Here is a 27,880-nt window from a genome sequence, read left to right as displayed (position 1 = left end):
AGAATAGATGATCTTTAAGATTCATTCTACTTCTAGGATCCTATGATTCTTTGAACCCTAAATGTATGATCTTATATAAATGAAATGTAAGTTATAAGACTATGCACTGAGAAGTGGCAGGAACTCATCTAGTCCAAGTGAGAAAATGGAGTCTAGGGAGAGAATAGATAGATAGATAGATAGATAGATAGATAGAAATAGAGATAGATATAGATAGATAGATTATAGATAGATATAGATATAGATATAGGTATAGGTATAGGTATAGGTATATAGACAGTTAGATATTGTTAGACTGTTAGATGTGTTTTGGGGTCTTCCTAAATTAGTGTTCTTTATGTTTTACTATGAAATTTTCTTAAATAAGGTACTCCTCTGTTTATGCCTCTAGTAATAATGATGGTGGTGGCCAAAAGTCTCAATTCTCTCCTGACCATCTCTCCTGGCAGATGAACAAGAATTTCAACAAACTACCTCATTTTTCTCTGTGTCCTTTTTTATAATATATATATATATGTGTGTGTGTGTGTGTGTGTGTGTGTGTGTGTGTGTGTGTGTTTCTTCAAGAAATTTATTATAAAAGTAAATGGAAAGCCAACTAAGAGGAATATTGGACTCAAAGAGAAATCTTAGTCATTTTAGTTAATTTCTTTTCTTCTCTAAATTGCTTAGGGGACTACAAAATGATTTCCTTGTTGAAGGGACTCTTTACTTCATTTATTTAAATGATCTCTAAATTTAGCAAAATTGTGTGGAGGGGGCAAAAGAAAAAGTTTGAAAAGCTCTTGACACTTTTTGATAATCCTAGTCATGTAACTCTCATACATCATGCAGCAAAGTAGCTGGCTATCATTGCATGCAGTTTTTCTTCACTGAGAAATGTTTCACTTGATTAAGAACTATGAAAGATGAAAAGGAAATAGCATAGAATTAAGTCTGTTGCTGTGCTTTTATTGAAAGTGCTTTATAATTATATTTGCATTTCTACCAAATTCATGACATAGAGGTGATTATGGTTCTTAGAGCCTCAGTTAGTAGAATGCAAGACCTGTCAGTTCCTTTCAAAACTGAAATGTTTCAAAAATAAGCCCCACGTTTTTAAGCCAATATGGCTACCTATTCTAAGGCAGATCAGACCCCCACACACATACTTCAGCAAAAATACAAAATTACCATTATATTGAATAATGATAAAGAAATCCCAATAGAAACTACTATTTGTGAATTTTTCCAACCTAAAATTACAAAATAATAGCAGATGGATAAAAAGTAAAGAAGTCCACCATCCAAGACAGAATCATCACAAGCAAATAAGGAGTGTCTAAACAGAGACAAAGAAAAACCATAAAATATCTGGCCTCTATTGTGTGATTAAAAGCAGCCACAAGAGAAGGCTGCCCCAAGATAGTCACCAGAGTAGTCAGAATCCCAAAGTAAAAAACTTAGAAGCTATCACATATGGCTATTATCAGTAATATGTGAAAATTAAAATGAAATGGTTTAAATGTCCAGAGGCACTAAAATTTCTTCCATTTTTTTCTGGAGGTGCCAAAAATACTCTGAAGATCTGCCATTCTGATCCCCATTCTGAATCTCCTTTGGGATTAATCCCAGGAAGTCATCCTTTGTTTCCTTATAACCTAGCAATGTTTAAAATACAGAAAGTGTTTTAAAAGTTTTGTTGAAATGAATTCTGTGATTTTTTTCTTGATACTAATTTTGAGCAACCTTTCTTTTCCAAGTTGAGGATAATACAATAAAGAAATCAGGCCTCCCCATAGCTTTTAACTGACAGAATTTAAAACTACACTTTGTTTTCTGATGTCTCTTTTAGCATGTTGGATTATTTCAATAAACAGTTAGCAAGCACTTACTATGGCATGGACTTGTTGAAGGGAAAAAATGTAGAAGTAGTAACATATCCAGGAAATAGACAATGCTCTATTTGTCCTTACTCTTCATGTTATAGTTCAGTAACTGTTGCTAAATTGAACATGACATATTTCAGATTGGAAATACTTAACCAGGATTCAGACTAGGTTGTATATTACCATCATTCCTTGTCTACTAGCTCAACCTTTTAAATGAATAGATGCCTCTTTTTTGGTGGGGTGAACAAGAGGTGGAAATGGACACATGATTTCATTAATATGGGTGACTTGATGTAGAAACACCCTCTACTGATGTTGAATAAACATTTATCTTTAGGTTAGAATCTTAAGATAGTTGTCTGGAGAACAAGAGTTCAAATAAATTGGCCCTTATCACAGAGCTCCAAATGATTTAAATCCAGATATCTCTGACCCCAAGGTTAGCACTCTATCCATAATATAATCAAGCAAAAACAATAACTTTTGAAAGAATCTATTTTTATGTCATAGTGATAGGGGAAAAAAAACAACTTTATATCAGGGAATGTCTGCATGGCATCAGAAATGATCAGTGTGATAAAAACAAAGAAATATGAAGATGCTTTTATGAAGTGATTTAGTATCATCTCTCACATTGCCAATTGTCTGCAAGATATTTCTGACAGGATTTTTCAACATCTGGAACACATGTCCAGAATGGTATTTAGTTATCTTTCTTCTCAAATCTGTGCTTCCCCAATATGTGTCTATTTCTATAGAGGGGCTTTCCTACTTCAAGGAATCAGATTTGTAACTCAAAATCAATCATCCTTAGGTCTTCCCTATTGTTAACTTGCAACATATGATCAACTGATAATTCTTCTGAATTATAACTTCATTATTTTAATTTATAATCTTTACACCTAACTTAGGCTCTTTTCTCTCCAACTGAATTCTCTTGCTTCTAGTGTCTTTTCTCTAATTTACTCTCTATATAATAGTCAAAATAAAGCAATCCAAAACAAATCTGACCATGTCACTCACTTGCTGTAAAACCACTAGTTGCTATCAATTACTTCTAGGATAAAATATAAAAAATGTTTTTGTTTATTTTTAATACATTGTTTTATGAATTATGTTGGGAAAGAAAAATCAGAGCAAACAGGAAAAACCATAGGAGAGGTTTAAAAAAACAGAATAAAAAAGTGAGCAAAACATGTGTTGATTTACATTCTGTCTCCTTATTTCTTTCTCTGGTTGTAGATGACATTTTCTGTGCAAAATCTATTGTGATTCTTTTGAATTATTAAACTACTTGAGAAGAACCAAGCTTTTCAAAAATAGAAAAGTTTTAACTTCATTTTTAAGGCTTTTTTTAGTCTTTATCCTGCTTTGATATATTCTACCTTCTAGTCTTTTCCAAACTGAACATTTTTACTTTTACATCAGTCATCTCCCTATAATATAAAATACTCACTTTGTGACTTTTAAAACTATTATCTTTTTTCGAGGATAAGGTCAGTTACAACTTCTTCCAGGAAGCTTTCCCTGATCCCTTCTAGAAATTATTAATATTTTCACTCTTCTCAAATTACCTTAATATTATTAGTTTTCATCATTAGTAGTAGTCATAATAGAAATAATATTTCTACTTGAACAAAAAAGTGATTTTGCCCACTTATACAATGATTCATTAGATATTAAAAATAAAATAATTCTTTCAGGAGAGGGACATGACTTAGGATTGTTTCTATTAGAACCTCATTGAAAACATGAGGATGAGATAATAACAATAGCTGTCAGTCAGTCAACAAGCATTCATTATGAACCTGTTTTGTGCTACTTACTACCCTAAATTCTGGTGATGCAAAAGAGAAGAATAAACAGTTCTTGATTTTATGGAACTCACAGTGCATTGGAAGAAAAACAAAACAAAACAAAACCTTCCAACAATTATGTACAATATTTCATATACAGAGCACACTGGAGATAATATCAGAGGGAGGTCACTAAGATTACAGAAGACAGAAAAGTTGTACAGAGAAGCAGGACTTTAGCTGAAACATAAAAGAAGCAAGAGGAAGTACAATGCAGAGATGAAGGGAGAGAATTCAAGAATGGTGGGTGGCAATGTCTGGAGTCCGGAGATGGAGCACTGGTGAAAAGAAAAATAATGAGACCACTTTCATAATATATGAAGATAATTGTGTAGTATTTGATTAAATGATATTGTGATATTAGGAAGGGACTAGATTAAAGGTCTAGTAGGGTGTTGGGTATGGGTAGTGGGGTTCAAATTGTTAGGGCGATGGAAAGGACTAGAATCGGGGCAATAATAAACATTGAAATGGAGGCAGTTAGTGGGTGAAGGGGTTCTTTTGTAAATAGTTTTACTGCATCAGCGAATGGTTGTAGGAGGCCATAGGGACCTACAATGTTTTGTCCTTTTCAGAATTGTATATAGTCTAGCACTTTGCATTCAATAAGTGCCAGGAAGGCTACTGCTAGGAGGATGGGGACGATATAGAGTAGAAGATTTATTTTGAACATTTGTTAAGAAGAGGATTTGAACCTCTGGGAGCAAAGGCTTAAACTTTACGCAATTACCAACTCTGCCATTTTAATAGCCCTGTTCTTGGGGAGAAGTAAAAATTGAGTTAGTATATTTAGATTGATTCATATGTTAGTTCTAGGGCTTATTGGGAAAGTTGGCCCTATTTCTCTTGTCCTTTCGTACTGGGAGAAATGAATTTACAGATAGAAACCGACCCGGATTTCTCCAGTCTGAACTCAGATCACGTAGGACTTTAATCGTTGAACAAACGAACCTTTAATAATGGTTGCACCATTTGGGTGTCCTGATCCAATATCGAGGTCGTAAACCCTTATTTTCGATATGGGCTCTCAAATAGGATTGCGCTGTTATTGTGCTAGTTTGAATTTAAAAGCCTAAAGGATTTTATATTTATTCCTGTATTACTCTGGAATTTATTGAATAGGGACAAAGGGAGGAAAAATTGAAATGGTCAGATTTGAATGTTAAGAAAATGAGTGGAGGATGACCTGGAATGAGCAGAGACTTCATAGCCTTCATGTTATGAAGACCAACAGGTTGCTGGTAGTGTTCTAGATATAAAGTTATGAGGGCATTCATTAAGGTATGGTAGTGTCAAAGAGAAAAAAAAAGGGACAAAAGAATTTATATGACAAGACATTTATATAAGATTTTAAGGTTTTAAAATTACTTTGCATATATTATCTCATTTAAACCTGCCATTTCTATGAAGTAGGTACTGGAGATATGATCTTTCTGTTTTGTACAGATGACAAAACTAATGTTTAGGGAGATTAAATGACTAGGTATGATTATACAATCAGTAAGTAATGTGGGTGTCATTTGAACCCAGATCAACTGGATCAACTAATCATCATATATAACAATTATTGTTATTTCTAGAATGCAAGTTCTTTTCCATCAATTGGTATGTTGTTTTCACCTTTATATACTCAATGCCTAGTATCATAACTGCCCATCTAAAAAGCAATTTCTAAAAGCTTATTAAATAAAATTTGTTGATTTTTTAAAAAAATTGAATACAAAATGAAATAAACAGAATCAGATTAATATATTTACTGACTAGGCCAAACAAACAAACAAACTAAAAAAAAAAAAGCATATCATGATAAAATATAAAACAAAAACAAATCAGAAAGAAATAAGAAAACAAATTCTATCTTCTCATTAGTTGATTGAAGTTAAAAGTAATAAAACTATATGTAGATACACATACACTCACATATATGTATATATCTACATATGGCCCATATCTATCTATATCTATCTATCTATACACACATATACTTTAATAGAAAATAATTTGAAATTTGTGGTTTGGAATGCAATCTTTTTAGTTTACTTGTTTATTCAAATGCTTATTTTGAAGATAATTACCAAGTTTAGAATATTTAAAATTAAAAACAACCCAAAAGATTTCTATTAATTCTTTTGAATTTAGTGGCACTGTCTTTAAAACCACAACAAATTTCATTCTTCATTACTAGACCAAAGAGGTGAAGTGTCTGCTAAAAAGATTATTGTTAATAACTTTAAGTATCATACATACTAACAAAAATTAAATTTCTAATCAAGTAAAGAAAAGAGGTTATAGTTATAAAATTTCTTTGAACAACTGTCAATTGTTTGACTTGTTGTGGATCTTAATAACACATCGATGCCGTCTTTTTCACTTATGTACTCTATAATTTTCAATGGCTAGCTACCACTTATATCTATAGATCAAAATGAAACTCTTAAGGTATATTTAGGTTGTTACATTTTGATTTTTCAATAGGAAATACAGGATAAAAAAACATACTGAGTTATATTTTGGAGAACCCAGTACTCATCCCAGAAAAGTCACTTTGCTCATTTCCCATCAGAATATTTTAAGTACATTGTTATGTAAGTGAATTTACAGGATTGTGAAGGGCCTGAAATCTATGCCATATTATGATTAGGTGAGGAAAAGGGGAGACATTTTTGTTTAGAAAACAGAAGATCAAGAGCAAACTTTAAAATATCTTAAAGTATCTGAAGGGCTGTCATGTGGAAAAGGAATAATTTCTGTAATGTTTGGTCCTAGAAGAAAAAGCTAAGAGCAATAAATCCAAAGAGTTGGAAAAGGACAAATTTAATCTTACTGTAAGAAAACAAAACAAAAGCAACATATCACAACAAAACTTCTTCAAAATAAAAGGCTTTCTCAGAGCAAGGCACATGGTTCTCCTTCAGCAAAGGCTAGTTAACTATTTATCTCTTCTGTTTTTAAGGGGATTATTTAGGTAAGGCTTGATACCCACTGAAATCTCTTCCAACTCTGAAATTTTGTGATTTTGTCTTTTGGCACATCAACCTCCAGAACAAGTTTTAAATAAGTTTATGTCTGTATTCTACATGAAGTCATGTATTTTATTCTGAGTATACTATGTTATAGCAGATTGGTTTTATACTCAGTCTTAAATATATTACAATTTTTGGCAGATAAGATATTTTAGTTTGTAGGAAATTAACACTTAAAGAATTAACACTCTGCTTCTTTATGTACAAATTGGACAAATCATTTGATCTCTTTGAACCTCAATTTTCACATGTTTAAAATGAGGAAAATAAAACTGTTATGATGTGCCTTCTAAAGATTTTTATTCTAAGGATCAAATTAGACCACCTATTTGTATATTTAGAGCTAAAGGGGACCTTGTAGAGAATCTAATCCAAATCTTCTATTGCTTAAACACAAAGTTCATTCCCACATATTGTATTGTATTGAGCTGTTTGTATCTCTAAAGTGTTATATATTAATAGTTTTTTTTCTGTTTGTCCTGGCTTTTTATTTTGTTTGTTTTAATCAGATATGATAAAATTGAAAGTAAGGAGCAGTCCTTGATCTTCAACTTATCAACTTATCTTCAACTTATCAAGTTTTGGGGGACACTAAAACATTAAGTGACATGCCTAAGGACATAAAATCAGTGTCTGTCAGAGATGGCACTTAAACCTTTGCCTTGTATTCTAAGATGAACACCTTTCTCTGACCATTATTACTTCTCAGATATTTAATTGATGAGTTAGTTTAACTGGAAGAGGGATAGGCACAGAGGTGTGTGATAAAAAAAAAATGAAGTGGGGGAAGGGTGAAGTAGAGAATGAAGACAGAACAAAAAAGTATAGATTTCTAGTTGCTAAATCATTGAAACTCAGACAACAAAAGTTGTATTATTTTACTCACTTACAATGTCTACATGTTGGAGACAGTCTGAAATTCAATGAGTGCTCCTTTTCCTCTAATTTAGATATGTCGTGGGGCCAGTCTGAGGGGAATGTTGCACATAAAAAGAAAAAAGTAAGTAAAACCACATTCCTAGAATGGTAGCATGTTCCTATTTAATTGAGCCATATGGAAGAATTTATGAAAATTTTCTTATATTTTAAAATGTATTATTGATTATTTTCTGCTATATGGATCAAAAGACAGGGGACATAAATGGCTACAGAAATTGTTATAAAATAAATTGAAGAAATTAGTTTATTTGAAAGCTGCTTTTGTATTGTTTGTTTTAGTATTCAACTTACTCAAATGTATCCTCATCACTTTATCTTATCAACCCTTAATTTCTTCAAATTTTTATATTTTGTCAATTGGGAATGCCATATAAGCCAAATTGCAGTTGTTTTTTAGGAGAGTACAAACCTAAAAAAAGTTGATAAGTATGTTTGTGAATGAATGTGTGTGTGTGTGTGTGTGTGTGTATGTACATGTTGGGAGTGATGATAACTGTTGTCACTGGAATTTTCAAAGGAGTTTTAGTTTACATATATGACCTATACAAATAGATCATTATGGAATGAAAGGTTTCTATTTTCCATTATTCTGTTAGAAGAATACAGTCAGAAAACTTTACTTGAGGTAATCCAGTTGAATTCCTATCCAGAGCAGGAATCTCCTTTATTTATTTTATTTACAAGTTGAATGCAAGGGTAATTTTACAGCATTGACAATTGCCAAACCTTTGTTCCAATTTTTCCCCTCCTTCCCCCTCTCCCTCCCCTGGTGGCAGGGTGACCAGTAGATATTAAATATATTAAAGTATAAATTAGATACACAATAAGTATACATGACCAAATCGTTATTTTGCTGTACAAAAAGAATCAGACTCTGAAATATTGTACAGTTAGCCTGTGAAGGAAATCCAAAATGCAGGCAGGCAAAAATATAGGGATTGGGAATTCAATGTAATACTTCTTAGTTATCTCCCAGAGTTCTTTCGCTGGGCGTAGCTTGTTCAGTTTATTACTGATCCATTGGAACTGATTTGGTTCATCTCATTGCTAAAGATGGCCAGGTCTATCAGAACTGATCATCATATAGTATTGTTGTTGAAGTATATAATGATCTCCTGGCCCTGCTCGTTTCATTCAGCATGAGTTCGTGTAAGTCTCTCCAGGCCTTTCTGAAATCATCCTGTTGGTCATTTCTTACTGAACAATAATATTCTATAATATTCATATACCACAATTTATTCAGCCATTCTCCAATTGATGGACATCAACTCAGTTTCCAGTTTCTGGCCACTACAAAAAGGGCTGCCACAAACATTTGTACACATACAGATCCCTTTCCCTTCTTTATGATCTTTTTGGGATATAAGCCCAGTAGTAACATTGCTGGATCAAAGGGTATACACAGTTTGATAACTTTTTGAGCATAGAGGAATCTCCTTTATAACACTCCAGAGAAATACTTCCAATCATAAGGAACTCACCACCTTGAAAACAGTCTCTTCCCTTGCTAGATTACTTGAACTATTGAAAATAGTCTTTTATATATATATATATATTGAGCCTTAGTCTGTTTTCTGAAGGTTTCTACCACTTGGAACATCAAACTGCTCTTTACCCCACCAAAAAAAAGTCTATTACCTCTTCCACAGGACATCCTTTTTAAAGGCATTACAAAGTTTTTCCAAAGAAAATTACTGAATAAATAATTAGTTTTTTACATGAAGTGATGGTGAGTGAAATGAGCAGGGCCAAGAGATCATTATATACTTGAACAACAATATTATAAGATGACCAATTCTGATGGACATGGCCATCTTCAACAATGAGATGAACCAAATTAGTTCCAATAGAGCAGTAATGAATTGAACCAGCTACACCCAGTGAAAGAACTCTGGGAGATGACTATAAATCACTACATAGAATTCCCATTCCCTCTATTTTTCTCCGCCTGCATTTTTGATTTCCTTCACAGGCTAATTGTACACTATTTCAAAGTCCAATTCTTTTTGTACAGCAAAACAACTGTTTGGATATGTATACTTATATTGTATTTAATTTATACTATAACATATTTAACATGTACTGGTCAACCTGCCATCTGGGGGAGTGGGTGGGAGTAAGGAGGGGAAAAATTGGAACAAAAAGTTTGGCAATTGTCAATGCTGTAAAATTACCCATGCATATAACTTGTAAAAAAAAAAAAAAAAAGCACTCTCTCTCTCTCTCTCTCTCTCTCTCTCTCTCTCTCTCTCTCTCTCTCTCTCTCTCTCTCTCTCTCTCTATATATATATATATATATATATATATATATTAGTTTTTGTCTTTCATTCTCAAAGATGACCAAAATGACATCTATATGTTGGGGTCAAGATACAGATCAGTATGATTTTGGAAGTTTCTATCATAGATAAGACAAAAGAGTCCACATGAACATTTGGAGTGGAGATTTCTCTAAATTTGTGTACTTCATGTTTCTCTTGAGCTGAAGCAATTTTGCTTTGACTACAGAGCACAACACCTTCTTTGATCTAGGCACACCATCCACAACAGTCCTTTCCAACAATTCCTATGTCACCAAATCATTTCCAAAGTTCTTCAGAGAGACATTAAGAGTGTCCTTGCATTGCTTCTTCTGCCCTCCATGTGGGCATTTGCCCTGTATGAAGTTTTCATAATATAGTCTTTTGGGCAAATATATATTAGGCATTCAAACAACATGGCCAGACCATTGGAATTGTGCTCTCAGAAGTAGAGTTTAAATGCTTGGCAGTTTAGCTTGAGAAAGGACCTCAGTATGTGCTATCTTATATTGCTGGGTGATCTTTAGAATCTTTCTAAGATAATTTAAATGCAAGTGATTTGGTTTTCTGGCATGATAGTTGTAATGGGCTGAGGTTTGAGCTGATGCACTGAGGTCCCAAGTACATGAGGCTAGATAGTAATTGGGCTATACTCTATTAATATACATGATTGGATAAAGAATGGTCCCTGCCCACTCTCCGTGCAAGTCCTGATGTGTTGTATAGGAAATGACGATTTTGGTGGGTGGAGGCAGAGAGAGAGCAAGGAAGACAAGTGGAGAGAGATTGGGCTGGGTTCGAGACTCCGAGCTGCTGGTTGTGTGGCTGCTGGTCGAGCTAGCTTCTTGACTCAGCTGCACACATTGCTATTGCCCATTCTCTTCCACCTCCGATCCTTCTTCACTGAGAATAAAGACTGACGATTTTCCCCTAACCTGAATTCCTGTCTCGTGCTGATCTTAAAATACACGATCTTAACATACTTATTTTCTTAAAAACTAAACCAGTAATCTTTTTTTTTTTGGCTAAAATGGGACAAATGCTAGCTAAAGACTCTTCATCCCTCCCAACCCACCCAAGGTGGCTATGGAAGCATGATTTAACTGACAGAAATACTGGTTACTTATAACTTGGGAACGATGGCAGATTTGGGGTATATTAAACTGCATCTCCCTTGGATCGTAGAGAGGAGCAGATCTCTCGAGATAACTGGTCCCGGGTTGGACAAGAATGTTCATCCATTTCAGAGAATATGGTCCTCATTCAATTTCCATGGGCATTTTATTTATACAATGTATTTCAGTTAGCACTAAGTCCCTAGAAGAAAGAAACCTGGCTTCCTTCCACTCCTCCTCAAATTAGCCATGATATTAGGAGGAAGACAATGAAGAGTTAATGACCATATCCCACAGGGCATGGAGACTTAAGTGAGCAAGGGTGTGGTGACCTTTCCCTCAAGGGGCTCAGCCCCACCCCAGGAGCAAGTGATTGGACTCTCCTCCACCACTCCACCCTCGGGGATGGAGGAGGAGGAGGGCAGTGGGGGGGCAGTGAGGGACCAATCTTGAGCAGGCTTCAAGAGGGCTTAATGAAGGCCAAAGAAAAGGGTGTGGACATCCGGGAGCTACAACCACTTATGTTTCCTGTAATTTCCCAGTCTAATGCCTCAGGTCAACAAAGTCTAAGATACCCTCCTTTTAACATAGAAATCATTAAAGATCTTAAAAAGGCCTGCACTAATTATGGGGCTACATCAGCTTATGTTAAGATGCTGTTACAGATATTTGGCTTTCAAAGTCTTGACTCCTGATGCCTGGAAATCTATAGCAAGGGTATGCCTAGAACCTGGACAAAAATTACATTGGCTTTCTGAATATAGTGAGCTCTGTAGGATACAACCCAACAAAATAGTCAAAATGCTGTTCATGCTGCGGATCACCTATGACTTACTACAAAGGTATAGGTCCACTGCAGACGTCACAGCACAGGTTAATTATTCAGTAGACATATGAGCAAATTTGCCAAGCTATCAAAGCGTGATTCGATTCACAATAAAATGATAAAGGTGAGGCCTTCAAAAATAATGCAAGGGCCAGATGAGCCTTTGCTGACTTTTGGGACGTTTGCAGACTGCTATCACAAGACTAATGGGAAAATCCAAACAGATGTTTTAATAAGGCAACTTGCTAAGGAAAATGCTAATGGGTGTGCAGAAGGATTATACTAGGACTCGCAAGGATGCTCCTTTAGAGGAGTTCATAAGACGCTGTGCCACAGGGGCACAAATGCCTTTTATAGCCAGACTATGATGCAGACTTCCCAAGATCCCAACATGGGTAGACAGGGTCCCTTCCAGCAAAGGACTTTAGAGACACATCAAGCTTTCAATGTGGTAAAGTAGGGCATCTAAAGCTCAATGTTGGTATAGAGGCGAGGAGAAAGCAGGTGGGAGAACAAGACCCAGTATCCCATGTCCAAAATGCAACAGAGGCCGGGCCTCAGAATGTAGACAGGTTCAGGGAAACGGGATGAGGGCCCAGCCCAGGGCCCAGGCAAAACACTGGACATGAGCGCCAATGGTGCACCAGAGGTGCCCTAGACGGCCAGTACCCCAATAGACCAATCAGCAAGAAGCCATATGATGGCGAAAGGGATTACAAATCAATCAGCAGGAAGCAACCTGATGGAAGAAAGGGATTACAATTAGGAGAATAGAGTTGTATGCAGTGAGACAACTGAGATACCCTGGAGGGTGAAATCTGTTCCTCTCCAGCCTATGGATCCCTTGCCTCCAGGCACAGTAGCTTACCATTTTACCTCCTGAGATACATACAAACAGTGTCCATCCACATACTGATGTGAAACTGGGAATGTGAGATAATATCCCAGTCACCAATAAGGGACAATGTGACTTATCACCCAGGAGAATAGTAGCATCAGGTTTACTCAACAGAATCCTTAATAAGCAGCCTGTGATAGTCACCAGATTCTGATTCCAGATCACAAAATCCAGCAATTTACTGGACAGGTTGAACAACTGATGACCTAGCTCAATCATATAAATGGCCATTGGAAGGGATTGTAGACACTGGTGCAGATCGGACGGTCATTAGAGGTGCCAGCTGGACCAGTCACTGGCCAAAATAAAAGCAGACACCTACATGTCTGGTGTGGAGGATCAATACAGCTGAAGTTAGTGCTGCCCTATGAGATGGACTTTAAGGCAAAACAGGAGTTTTACTCCCTTTATAGTTGAAAATTCCATCAATCTTGGTGGGGAAGAGACGTTTACAGCAATTAGGGTTAAAATGAGTACTTCGGTTTTTTAAGCAGGGCTGCTGTTGAAGGCCTGCCAACACTTTCACCTGTTCCTATCCAATGGAAAACTGATACACCAGTTGTGGATAGAGCAGTGGCCTTAAGTAAAGATAAAATTCAGGCCTTATTAGATATAGTACAGGAACAGCTTGACCAAGGACACTTAAACCTTCTCTAAGTCCTTGGAATTCCCAGTGTTTGTTGTGAAAAAGAAATCTGAAAATGGAGATGTTAACGGATTTAAGAAAAGTGAATGAACAGATGGAAACTTGGAACTCTTGCCTGGACTTCCATCTCCTACTCCAGTTGCCAGAATTGGCCTCTTTGGGTCATAGATATAAAGGATTGTTTCTATTCTATCCTCTGGATAAGGAGGATATGAAAGATTTTCCTTTTTCAGTGCCCAGCGTTAACTTAGCTGAGCTATAAAAGATATGAATGGACAGTTTTGCCACAGGAATGAAAACAGCCCTACTATGTGTCAAGTATGTTGCTGCTGCTCTTGCTCCAGTAAAAAGATTCCCAAAGTTATGCTATTACATTACATGGATGACATTTGGGATGTGCACCTGAGGAACAAATGTTAGAGGCATGTCTACAAAAGACCATAGAAACACTAAGGAATTACAAATTATACATAGCACAGAAAAAATTCAAAGACATGCTCCTTTTCAATATTTGGGATGAAGTATACCCTAAGGTGCTTACAATTCAAAAACCTCCTTAAGAACAGAAAAGCTAAACACATTGAATGATTTTCAGAAATTGATAGGAGATATCCAATGGATGCGACCAGTGTTAGGCTTGACTACCTATCAGTTACAACTGTTATATGACATTTTAAGGGGAGACAGTGCTTTTAAATTACCACGCCAGCTTACAAAAAGCTCAAGAGGCTTTGAGAGAAGTTGAACTGGCTTTATCCAATTGGTTGAAAGAGTCACCAAAACCCTTGGAGATATCAGTTTTGCCACATAAGAGGCACCCAGAGTCCTTCATCAAGGACACAGTGTGATAGAGTGGGTGAACCTCCCCAAAACCAGATCAAAGCCTTACACCCTACCCAGTGCTTGTGGCTAGAATTTTATTAAAGGCCATTAGCGAGCAGTACAATATCTGGGACAAGACCTGATAAGATATACACCTTTTATACCAATACACAATTAATGTGTGTTGAGACCATCCCAGAGGGCAAATTTTTATTAGCATGGTCAAATTTTTACATCTCCATTAAAGATAACTAGACTATTACATAATTGGCGATGGACCTTGAAGAAAAGTTTCTAAAGTTCCTCTTCAAGGGACCAACAATCTTCACGGATGCATCCAAACATAATATTTGTGCTGTGTACTTTCGGATCTAACTAAAGAGTAGTCAGAACTCCTTTCAGTCCACTCAGCAGAATGAATTTACGCGATCATTCTAGTCTTACTTATATCCAGGAGACATAAATATAATATCTGATTCGGCCTATTCAGTAGGTTGTGGTCAAAGTTGTACAGCCCAAATAAAATTTGCAGCTCTAATATATATCAGCTTTTAAGAAACTTCAAGAGCAAGTGAGAAAGCATCCAGGTAAGATCTATATATTACATGTCCATTCTCATAGTGGACTTCAGGTCCCATATTTGATGGCACCAAAGGCAGATAGCCTTCTAACTATGTTGGTCAATCCCCCTTTGTTCCAAGAAGCTCAGGCATCTCATTCTAAATATCATCAGGCTGCTGAGCTTTACGTTTACAATTTATTGGAATAACAAGAGAGGAAGTTAGAGATAGTAAAGCCTGTACGGCTTGCCTTCCCTTCCACGCTCCTACACTGCCTCCAGGGAAGAACCCTCGTGGTTTTGAGACCCAATGAAATCTGGCAAATGGATGTGACCCATTCTAAATCTTTTGGTCGTCTATCTTTTATCCACGTTGTGGTAGACACCTTTTCAGGATTCACTTTTGCAATGCCAGCAAAAGACAGCCAGTGGTCACTGAATTCCTCATACAAGCATTTGCTATTATGGGTGTGCGCAAGCAATAAAAACATCAATGGTCCTGCTTATACTTGAAACATTTTGCACTTTGTACAGTATAAATTTACCAAGGCATACCTTTAATCCTCAAGGACAGGCAAAGTGGGAGGAGAAACAGAGATATTAGACACTACTCCAAAACAAAAAAGGGGAGCCAGGTAACCCTAGAGAACTTCTAAATCTAGCTCTTTATATTATTAACTTCTTGATTTTTGACAAAGATGCACTGGCTCCGGTAGACAGGTTTTATAACCCACCGGAAGGTCAGTGTCCAGTCGAGCAGCTCCACTATCTTTGATAATCGCCAGGTGATGTGGAGACCCAGAAAGTGGTGAATGGAAAGGACCGATAGGCTAACTGCTTTGAGGTGAGGGTTTGCTTGTATCTCTACATGTGGAGAAGAATCAGGATGGGTGCCAACGAGCCATATTCGCCTTGTCCATCGCAGAGAGACGGAGCAGACCTTGAAACAAAGGGAAGACCCGAAATATCGGTGGTGCTGTTGCTGATTGTGCTCACCATTGAAAAGAGCTGGCAGTTATGGCGTTTGACTCATGGAATCAAAGATTGTCGGACTTCAAAACCCTCAGGAATCATTGGATTCTCTGAGCCAAGGGACTTCAAAACCTCAGGAATCACTGGATTCTCTGAGCCATAGGACTTGAAACTCTCAGGAATCATTGATTCTCTGAGACATGGACTTGAAACCCTCAGGAATCATTGGATTTTCTGAGACATAGGACTGAAAACTCTCAGGAATATTGGATTCTCTGAGAAATGATAAGACTGTTACAACACTTAAAATCTGCTGGAATCATTGGATTCCTAACACATAAAAAGACTTTTCAGGACTTCAAAAACTCAGGGGATCATTGATTCCTGACATGTGAAACAATGGACAATAGATTGGTTTTGGACTATCTCTTGGTTGCTGAAGAAGGTGTATGTGTGACTGTTGTTTATATACCCACCTTCTAGGACTTCTTGTGATCTTTTCCAACACCATGTTGATTTATATTGTTTGCTATTCCGCTACTTGTGTGTACAATTCATGTTTGTTACACCACATCGAGCCTGCACTGACTGAGGGAGGGTCATCCCTAATAACCTCGCGTTATTGCTATGTGCTTGTGTAACCTCCCATGCTGATGGTTTGTGCATAATTGACCCTTCAGCCCAGAAACCGCTAACAACCCCATTTCCCTTTGGTGCTTTTCATCTCCTTCCTGAGATGTCCAGGTAGGGCGTGATCATCTTCTTTTAAGTGCTTTCACCGCCTTTTCTGAGAATTCAGAGGCTGTGATCACCTCCTTTTCGGTCTTTCACCTCCTTCCCTGAGAAGTTAGGGAGGCTGTGATCACCTCCCTTGGGGCTCCTGACCTCCCTGAGGAGTCAGGGATGGCATGACCACCGGTGTTCTAAAATAAAAGGGAAATGTTGGTATGAGGGTTTGAGCTGATGCACTGAGGTCCCAAGTACATGAGGGCTAGATAGTATTGGGCCATCTCTATTAATATACATGATTGGATAAAGAATGGTTCCCACTCTCCGTGCAAGTCCTGATGTGTTGTATAGGAAATGACGATTTTGGTGGGTGGAGGCAGAGAGAGCAAGGAAGGCAAGTGGAAGAGATTGGGCTGGTTCGAGACTGAGTGCTGGTTGTGTGGCTGCTGGTCGAGCTAGCTTCTTGACTCAGCTGCACACATTGCTATTGCCCATTCTCTTCCACCTCCGATCCTTCTTCACTGAGAATAAAGACTGACGATTTTCCCCTAACCTGAATTCCTGTCTCGTGCTGATCTTAAAATACATGATCTTAACAGATAGTGGTATACTATCTAGGTTTCACAGTTGTAAAACCATAAGGCCACCAAAATGGTTTAATATGTCTTCAGTTTTGTAAGCAGCCTAATTCCTCTTCTCCCTTATTTTTGGAGCCTCCCAAATGCTGAACTATCAATAGAAATATGTTTATCAACCTCATCATCTATTTGTACACTCCTGAAAGTATACAGGATAAGAGAATTTAAGCAAAGTATTCATAATTTCTCTATTTACTGAAACTAATAGTTTTACATATGTGCTGGTGAAAGATATCTGTTTTCTTGCTATTGGTTTTCAGGCCAAATTAGCACAAGCAAGAGATAATTGATTCTTATTTTGTTGAATTTTAGCTTGAGAGTTTGCACTGAGTACATGATCATCTGTGGACCAAAAGAAATAAAAAACAAACAAATAAAAGCCTCATGCACCAACTATCCTTCTGCTTTAGACTTAGATTGTAGTCTTTTGAAGTTAATTAATTTACCAGCCATACAGAAGCTGACAACTATGACAGTTTCTGAAAACATATTAAAAAGCATGGAAGCAAGCACAGTCTTATTTTTACTCGATTGGTAATTGGGAAAGCTTAGAGCATAATCCAGAACCCAGGCTGCATATCATTATGAAATTGGTGTACTATTGTAATGAACTTCCCTGGACAACCAAATTTTGACATCATTTCCCATAAGCCCTCATGACTGATAGTATCAAAACCCTTGGTCAGGTTGATAAATTATCTCTGTTCCAATTTCAGTCTAATTCCTGGCATGTTTCCTGAAATTGTTGAAAGGTAAACCCTGTATCAACCATTTTCAGCCTTTTCTGAAACTACAATGGGTCTCAGGTAGATGACCATTGTTCAGGTGAAGGATCAACATATTAAGGAGAATTTTGACAAGAATCTTGTCATGAGCTATGACAATGCTCTTGTCAGCAATGAGTGAGAGACCACTACCCCTCCATTTCTAATAGTCACAGGGCAATCTATTTCCTTTATTACTCTTATAAAGATAGACAATAAAGATAGTCAACAAGTATGCTTGACTTTCTGGGTGATAATCTCCTCATGCCATTTAACTTGGAATATTTTAATTAGACAATTAGACTTTATATAAGTAGTGAACTACCTGCCTTGTAAATCTTAATTGGAATAGATTAGCACCAATCACTTTGCTACACAAGAGAAGCCTAATGGTTTTGAATGCCTTCATTTGGAAAGTCCACTGCATAAAGATTGACTTCAACCTAAGTCATTGATTGCTGATGGTCTGTTGAGAACATTATAGACATGTCCCACTCATCTCTCTTAGATCATTTCCTTATCAATAATCAAAGTGAACCCTCCTGATCAATAATCAATATGGCTCCATTAGTACTGAGGAGTTAAGATGCAGCACACATCTTTGGCTCATATATAACCTTGAAAGCATGAAGAAGTGCTTTGTATTATTATTGTTAGTATAAAACTGAATTTCTTACTAAGCCAAGACTCCTGTGTCTCTTCAAACTTTGCCTATAGTTTACCTTTTATGTTGTTAAATGCTACAGAGATTAACTGCATTGCTGATAAACTCTATAAAAGTATTGTTTTTTGTTTTTGTTTTGTTTTGTTTTTGTTGTTGTTGTTTGAGTTTTTGTTGTTTTCTTCTTTGTTATTTGTTTTTGCCTGGCAGTGATATTGTTTAGCCTAATTTCTCTATCATTTTTTCATCAAACCAATCTTGATGTTCATAAGTGTTTTAACCTAGATGAGTAAATGCAATGCTGTATACCCAGTCTCTGAAAGTTTCCGACTTCTTTTCTTCTCCACTGTTGCCAATCATGTGTCTATTACCAAAGAGATTACAAGTCAGTAGGATTTATATCAAGAAAGAAGAGCTGGCTCAATATCAGGAAAACCATTGCCCTCAACCACATCAATAACAAAAACAACAGAAATCATAGGATAATCTCAATAGATACAGAAAAAGATTTTGATAAATACAATACCCATTCCTATTAAAAATACTAGAGATTAGAGGGATAAATCTCTACAAAATAAGATATGAATTACAAGTTGCATAACTAATGCAACAACATGCATTAGTTGTAATGAAGAGAAAATGGACAAATTACTAATAAGATCTGGAGTGAAACAAAAATTACCATTATCACCACTGTTATTCAATATTGTACTAGAAATGTTGGCCTTAGCAATAAGAAAAGAAAAAGAAATTAATTAGAATAGGCAATTAGGAGATAAAACTACCACCCTTTGCATATGATATTATGATATATTTATGTATATATACATTTATATATATTATGATATATTTAGAGAATCCTAGAAAATCATCCATTAACTTACTAGAAGCAATTTACAGCTTTAGCAAATTTGAAGTATATAAAATAAAAACACACAAATGTTTTTTGGCATGTCTATGTATTACTGACAAAGCCCATCAGCAGAAGATAGAATGAGAAATTCGTTTAAAATTATTATAGACAAAATAAAATACTTGAGGGTCTACCTGCCAAGACAAACTCAAGAACTATATGAATACAATTGCAGAAGAATTCTCATGCAAATAAAGTCAGATATAAACAACTGGAAAAAAATAGCAATTGCTCATGGGTAGGATGAGCTAATATAAGAAAAATGACAATTCTGCTTAAATTGGTCTATTTGTTCAGTGACATACCAAACTGCCAAAATTATTTTATAGAACTAGGAAAAATAATAACAAAATTCATCTGGAAGAACAAAAGATCAAGAATATTTCATGAATTAATGGAAAAAATACAAAGGATGATGAATTAGCATTATCAGACGTAAAACTGTATTATAAAGCAGCTTTGGTACTGGCTCAAAAGGAGAGTGATAGATCAATAGAATAGATTAAATACACATGACACAAACATCAAAGTCTATAATAATCTAGTATTTGTTAAACCTCCAAACTCCAACTTTTGGGATAAGAATTCACTATTTCACAAAAAAATTCTGAGAAAACTAGAAAAATGTATGTCAGAAACTCAGCACAGACCTACATTCCATACCCCATACCAAAATAAGGTCAAAAATGGGTACATAATTTGGGCATAAAGGATGATACCCATAAGTAAATTAGGGGAGCAAGAGATAATTTGTCTATCAGTTCTTTGGAGAAGGGAGAAATTTATGAACAAAGAAGAACTAGAGATCATTAGGAATTGTAAAATGGACAACTCTGATTACATTATTGTATTAAATTTTTTTGTACAAATAAAACCAGCAAAAACAAGAGTAAAAGGAAAGTTGGAGGGAAATTTTCAGTCAGAGTTTCTGATAAAGTTCTCATTTCTAAAATATCTTAAAAATTGTGTCAAATTTATAAAAAATACAAGTGATTCTCCAATTGAAATATGGTCAAAGTATATGAAGAGACAATTTCCAAATGATGAAATTAAAGCCATCTATAGTCACATGAAAAGATGCTCGAAATCACTATTGACTAGAGAAATGCAAATTAAAACAACTCTGAGGTACCGCCTCATACCTCTCAGATTGGCTAAGATAATAATAAATGTTGGAGGGGATGTGGGAAAATGGGGACATTAATACATTGCTGGTGGAGGTGGGAAATGCTCTAGCCACTCTGGAGAGCAATTTGGAATTATGCCCAAAGAGCTATAAAGCTGCATATCCTTTGACCCATCAGTGCTACTACTCACTCTGTATCTCAAGGAAATCATAAAGGATAGACTAGGACTCATTTATGCAAAAAATATTTGTATTAGCTCTTTTTGTGGTAGTAAAGATTTGGAAAATGAATAGATGTCCATTAATTGGGGGATGGTTGAACAAGTTATGGTATATGAAAATAATGGAATATTATAGTTCTATTAAAAATGATAAGCTGATTTTAGATACACTTGGAAAGATATACATGAACTGATGCTGAGCAAAACAAACAGAATCAGGAATACACTGTACACAGTAAGAGTAGGATTGTGAGTTGATCAATCATGAAAGACAGTTCTCAGTAGTTAAGCAATCTAAAGCTTGGACATAATATCCCAGGTGCATCCAGAAAAAGAAAAAAAAAACTTAAGGAGTCAATGTAAATCAATACATACTATGTTCACTTATTTTTTCTATTTTTTAAATCTCCTATGGGTTTTCTCTTTTACTGATTTTTCTCTCCCAATGTGATTCAGTGTATTAAAACTATATCAATTACTAAGAAAAAGAAAGAAAATATAGAATTGACATTATCAACTCTTTGCTTAGTGAACTTTCATGACTCCTTATTAATTTCAGTATTAAACATAAACTGCTGTATTCACTATTTAAGGGACTCTCCTGCCATTTCAATTTTCTTATGTTTTACTTCCCTCCAGTAATATGGCTACATTTGTCCACCTAAAATACTTAAATTGTGACTCTCTATTTCCCATCTCCATGCCTGTGAAAATTTGTATTACTCTATCCCTTCACATTTAGCTTGTGTTTTGTACAGTTTTCTTTGAGAATCAGCTCAACTCCCACATTCTATATCTCTATGAGAGTTCTTTCCCAGATCCCCTAATAGTTGCTAGTAATATATGGAGTATTCAGGAAAAGGACTAGCACTTCTAGTATAAGAACTTGATGAGCCATTTTCAAGGTTGTTTATGCAATTTTGGAATTCACCTTTCACTCAGTTCTCACCTGCCACTCTCAGGTTTCCAGAAGTTGTAGTTTGCACAGTGCCCACACCCAATAATACTGTCTAGACTGAGAGGCTAAACCAGGTTGAAGGTAATCAAAAAGTCTCAAACCTATTGCTCAATTAGGGAAATGTCCACCCTAAACATATGAAGACCATTTCCCATAGAAGGATAGGTAAGTACATTTCTTTTTCTCCAACAGCCAGGAAGGCAACTAAAGCAGGTGCTGTGGAATGATTAAAATTTGAACATTGAAGATGTTAAGGTCATCTACAGCATACTGGGTTATTGCCATGAGTTTTAAGTTTTGTGTTTCCACTGAACTTTAAAAACTCTGTAGGATTGAAGTTGATGACTCTGCAATTCTGCCTTACTTAAATCCAATTTATGTGCAAATCAAGATATCTTCTCATGAAATCATTGTTCCTTTTTGAAAAAAAAAATGAACAAGGAATTACCATTCTCCTCCTGATAAATAAATATACATTTATATATATGCCTATATATATATACACACAAAATATACATATATACATATATTTACACATACATGCATGTATACAGTGCAAAATATACCAATATGTGTTATTTTCATATGTATTTATCTACATCTAAATGTACATATGTATGTGTATACACATTTTTCATGTACCTAGTTATTTATATTTTCCCAGTTGAATAATAAAATCTTTGAAGGACAGACTTTTTTGCAATTTCCTTGACTAATGTAATACCTGAAATAAACTAAAACCTTATTAAATGCTGATTGCCTATTTGAAATACATACTAGCTTATGTTTTTTGTGATCTTAATAAAATGCTATTCCTCTAAACCTAAGTTCTTCCTTTTTGTATTAAAAGAGGCCAATCATCATATTTGTGCTAACAAACTTAAAAAGAAAGCAGATGGGAAAATTCAAAGTTCTGTAAAAATATGGTCTTAAGAATCCATGCTTTGTAACAAATTGAGTATGCTTGATAGTTAAGCCTAAGCAAACATAGTAATACAGTTGAAGATATGAAGTTTTGAGAAGTAGAGGACCAAAAGCCAAATTTAAGTTTTGTTGCTTACTATCTCTGTGATCTTATTCCCCTGTAAAACAAGAAAATTTGTATAGATGAATCCTAAGGTTTCTACAAGTTCTAAATCATAGTCCTATATTTACACCTGAAAATGACCTCATAAGCCATTTAACACAATTTCTTCATTTTATTGATGAAGAACTCAGTAAACTTTTTATTTGCCCATGGGGGCATTATAGAGAGAGATTGCAGTGGGGATTTGATCCCAGTCTATTGATTCTACATCTGGCACATTTTTTATTGTACCACACTAAAACCTATGATTTCTTCATATTTTTCCTCTCATGGTTTTCCTTCTTTTCTTTTTATATTCCCTTATTCCACTTTACTATTGGGAACACAATCTATGCATCTTATAATGAGAATTGACAGACTGTGTTCCCAAAAGTTGATGCATATCAACTATCTTTGGTGTACGTCTAGTTAAATAGAAAGACAAAGAAATATGGATGTGAAAAATAGCAGGGATTCCAAGAGTTTTCCATTTTTCTTCTGTTCTTCCAGTGCTGCTTTCATTGTTATTTTTCTCCATCCTCTTATGTTTTACAAAAGAAACTTGTAAACAATAGCTAGAAATCCAGGGGGTCTAACCTCTATTTGGTACTCTGAAATAAAACTTAAACAAATGATTTCCTTTTTCTTTTTCATCTGTTTCATCTGCCTCACCTGTCAAATGAATAGCTAATAAAGGACTGTATCCATATTGCCTTTAAAAACACCAACTCAACGATCCCATATTTTTGTCATGAAAATAATGAAATGCCAAGAGTTTGATAAACTTGGGGCTGGGGGGGAGGAAAGAGGAGCGAGGGGAAGTGTTTCAAAATTACAAAAATGCCTTTTCCTAAGGCTTTGTGTTCTTAAAGCTTGTATTTGTCTCTTAAAGATTTTCAGGCATTACATAACTGGTGCTCCAAAGTAGACATTAATGAGCAAACTGCACAACTGTCCACATTCACACCTGTAAACCAGATGTTAGAAATATACAGTTGCAGCCACAGTGTTTCACACATCACTACCAAGCTGTAAGTCAGTAATTCATTATACTGCTGATTTCTTAAGAGTAAGATAATAATAGAAAATCTTTCAACAGCTGTCAGAGAGGCAGGAACAACACACCACTGCTAGACTATGTTAAAGGTATTCACGTCTTAATGCTCTGGATCTGTGCCAGCTAGGCTTACATCATTGCTTTAACTGTGCTGTTTCCGAAGTCTCATTATTAAAATAATGTGGTTTAAAACTCATTAGTATACAGTTTAAAAGCCAGAATAATAAGGCTGTCAGGTAGCAACAGCCTAATCTACAAGACCTTTTGCACACTGCAACAACATCGTGAATTAGGAAAGTGACTCATACAACCATGCGTCTGCCCTGGAGGGAGGATTGCAGAGCTTGATCACAGTCCATGACATCCCAGGAGAAGGGAGATGACCAGAAGTCCATATTATGGATAGTATTAATGAAATCATTTTTCTTTATCTTATACCTCTAAAGGGAATTGTAATGAAATGTTGTTCTTGGTAACTCTCCAAAATAATAGATAGCAGATTTTTTAAAATCATGTTTCCTTCCATAATTAAAAAGGATTCTGTGTGTGTGTGTGTGTGTGTTAATAAATGATAAATATATAGAATTCGGAGAATACAGACTTATGTGAAGTGATGTGAAGTATGTTGAATCAGGAAAGCAAAAAATACAATGACTATAATGATATAATTTTTTAAAAGAAACTGAATTCTATAAAATGATAACCATATTTTCTTCAGAGAAGAATTGTGTAACACAATTTTGCCTTCATTGTGGAAATTGGGTAAAGAAATATTGCAAATGCTGTCAGATATTCTGAAATTCTGTATTTGAATCTGGAGGAATTATGGTTCATTCCTGGACCTGCTTCTTACTACCTACTAGGTGACCTTGGACAAGTTATTAAAAATGTCTTGGTCTCAATTAATTTTCTTTAAAGTGGAAGTCAGATGGACTATTTAAGCTCCTAGACTTTTACATTTCTCAGTCTACAAGCCTATCATCATAAGACTAAGAAGCATAGAACATTAGAACTGAAGCACACCTTGCAAATAATTAAGGCTAATCCATTGTTTTACAGATGAGTAAACTCGGACTAAAAAAAAAAAAAAGTTAAAGATTAGGGTTAAAAGTTTCCCTCTACCCCAGGACTTTACTGCCCAACAGTCAACTGTTATTCTATCTTATCTACCAAAATGTTATGATTTTCTATTCCATTCCAGAAGGAACTCAGACAAAGTTGCCATTGTTTTCCTGGGAAAATGGGTACTGTGACCTGAACTTCAGGCAGGGACTGCAATTGCAGTAGCCCTACTTCCTTGGCTATTTTGCCCTGAGTATTTATAATAATACTGTCATTTTTTAATTGTCAGACACTTAGGAGCTTACACTAATACCACATTGTCTTTGATAATGTATGTGGACATACACACACACACACACACACACACACACAAAGACACATGCAAACCTGTACCTTTAGATACTTAAGTGCTAAACTTATCATTTTGGGACTATTGCCCTTTAGATACTTAAGTGCTAAATTTATCATTTTGGGACTATTGCCCCATTTGCATTCAGAAATTGTATTTGTAGACCTTCTTGCTTTAGATTCAATTGACCTAGACTTACTTACTATTCTACTAAAAAGGCTATACCTGTGATTTCATCTGTGGAGGGATTTTTTGACAAGGAAATTCCTTTTTCCTATGCAAAACCTATGTTTAGTCCTACTACACTGCCTTAGGATTATAGTTGGAATCATGAAGTAGCTTAGAGAATTTAGTATCTGGAATATAAAAAGTCATGTATGCAGCATCATAGAACACATGGATGTTTTATATGCATTTCAAGGTTGTTAGCCAGGTCAGATACCTCTTTATTCCTATCATGCTGTACACTTGAATTTCCACTAATTTCTCTACAATGACACAGAAAAATTTTCTCCAAAATACGTCACAAAAACTGTGCTTCAAGCAAATAAAGTATACATCACCACTTTGGTAATGCCCTCTGAATGGCTGCTTGATCTAAGAGCCTCTATTTTAAGAAAAATGTCCAACTAAACTATGTCTTTATTTTCCTCCAGGCAGTAGTTGTGACTCTCTTGGACTTTCTCTAAAATATACCTATGACAAACATTCTTCCACTTCTACACACAGTTTACATTTCATTGTGTTTTTTTCCCATTAATATGTTATCACTCTGAGGGCAGGGACTGTTTGATTGATTGATAAATAGATATATAGATATATACATACCTACATATACATACATACACACATACATACACACACACACACACACACACACATATATATATATATATATTCTCAGGGTTTCACATACTATTTTGTACTTTGCAAGTACCTAATAGATACTAGTTGATTTCACTTGACTTATTCATAAAGTACTTTGTAAGCCTCAGAGATCTACATAAATGATAACTCTTTTATATAATATATTTAATGGAAATATAGGTTGGAATTAGATTGCTGACCAACCCTGATGTAGGAACTTTACAGAGAAATTACACATTAAACAGCATTGTGGGAAGAGAGAAAATATATTTCAATTACTAAGGCCATTTGTCAAACCATCTGGAAAGGAACTGAACATGTATTTGTGTAATTTCAAGGCAATATTTTTTTTAATTTAGGGGAAAGGGAACAAATTTTAAATTTCATCACTTCAGATTCAGAATTGGCTTTATCGACTATATAATCCAGAATTCTCTGAATAACAAATCATGCCTAAAACATTTTGGATAATCTATAAGCAATCATTTATTAATCACCTGCTATGTGTCAGATATTCAATTAGGGCTGATATATAAAAAACAAAAATGAAATAACATCATTATCCTTTTGTCATTTTGTACTTCACAATTCTAGTGAAATGGAACTTAGTAAACAAAGGCAATCCTTTCCATTTTGGGACAGCATTTATTAATCAGGTTCTCCTTTGTGTTGAGCCAAGAACTCTTTCTTGTAAATTCCATCCATTAGTAGATCTGTTCTGCAGGAAAATTTTGTTGAAGAGGGCCACGTCCATCAGAAACGATCATCATATAGTATTGCTGTTGAAGTATAAAATGATCATCTGGTCCTGTTCCTGAATGAAAATTCAGCATCAGTTCATGTAAGTCTCTTCAGTTCTTTCTGAAATCATCCTGCTGGTCATTTCTTACACAGCAATAATATCCCATAACATTCATATACTACAATTTATTCAGCCATTCTCCAACAGATGGGCATACACTCATTTTCCTATTTCTGACCACTACAAAGAGGGCTGCCACAAACATTCTTGCACATATTATCACTTTCTCTTCTTTAACATCTCTTTAGGATATGAGTCCAGTAGTAACACTGCTAGATCAAAGGGTATGCACAGTTTGATAACTTTTTGAGCATAGTTCCAAAGCGCTCTCCAGAATGGCTGGATGTATTCACATTCTACCAAGAATTTATCAGTGTCCCAGTTTTCCCACATTCCCTCCAACATTCCGAATTATCTCCTGTCATTCTAGCCAATATGACAGGTATGTACTGGTATATCAGAGTTGTCTCAATTTACAATTCTCTGATTAATAAGGACTTGGACCATCTTTTCATGTGGCTAGAAATAGTTTCAATTTCTTTGTCTGAGAATTGTCTGTTCATATCCTTTGACCATTTATCAATTGGAGAATGGCTTGATTTCTTTAAATTAGAGTTAATTCTCTAAATATTTTGGAAATGAGGCCTTTATCAGAACATTTGATAGTAAAAATGTTTTGCCAGTTTATTGTTTCCCTTCTAATCTTGTCTGCATTAATTTTCTTTGTACAAAAACTTTTCAAGTTGATACAATCAAAATTTTCTATTTTGTGACCAATAATGATTTATGTTCTTCTTTGGTCAAAAATTCCTTTCTCCTCCACAGGTCTGAGAGATAAAA

The sequence above is a fragment of the Sarcophilus harrisii genome, chromosome 2 (assembly GCF_902635505.1).
Source record: "Sarcophilus harrisii chromosome 2, mSarHar1.11, whole genome shotgun sequence".
NCBI lineage: Eukaryota > Metazoa > Chordata > Mammalia > Dasyuromorphia > Dasyuridae > Sarcophilus > Sarcophilus harrisii.
This window is presented reverse-complemented; position numbering follows the sequence as displayed.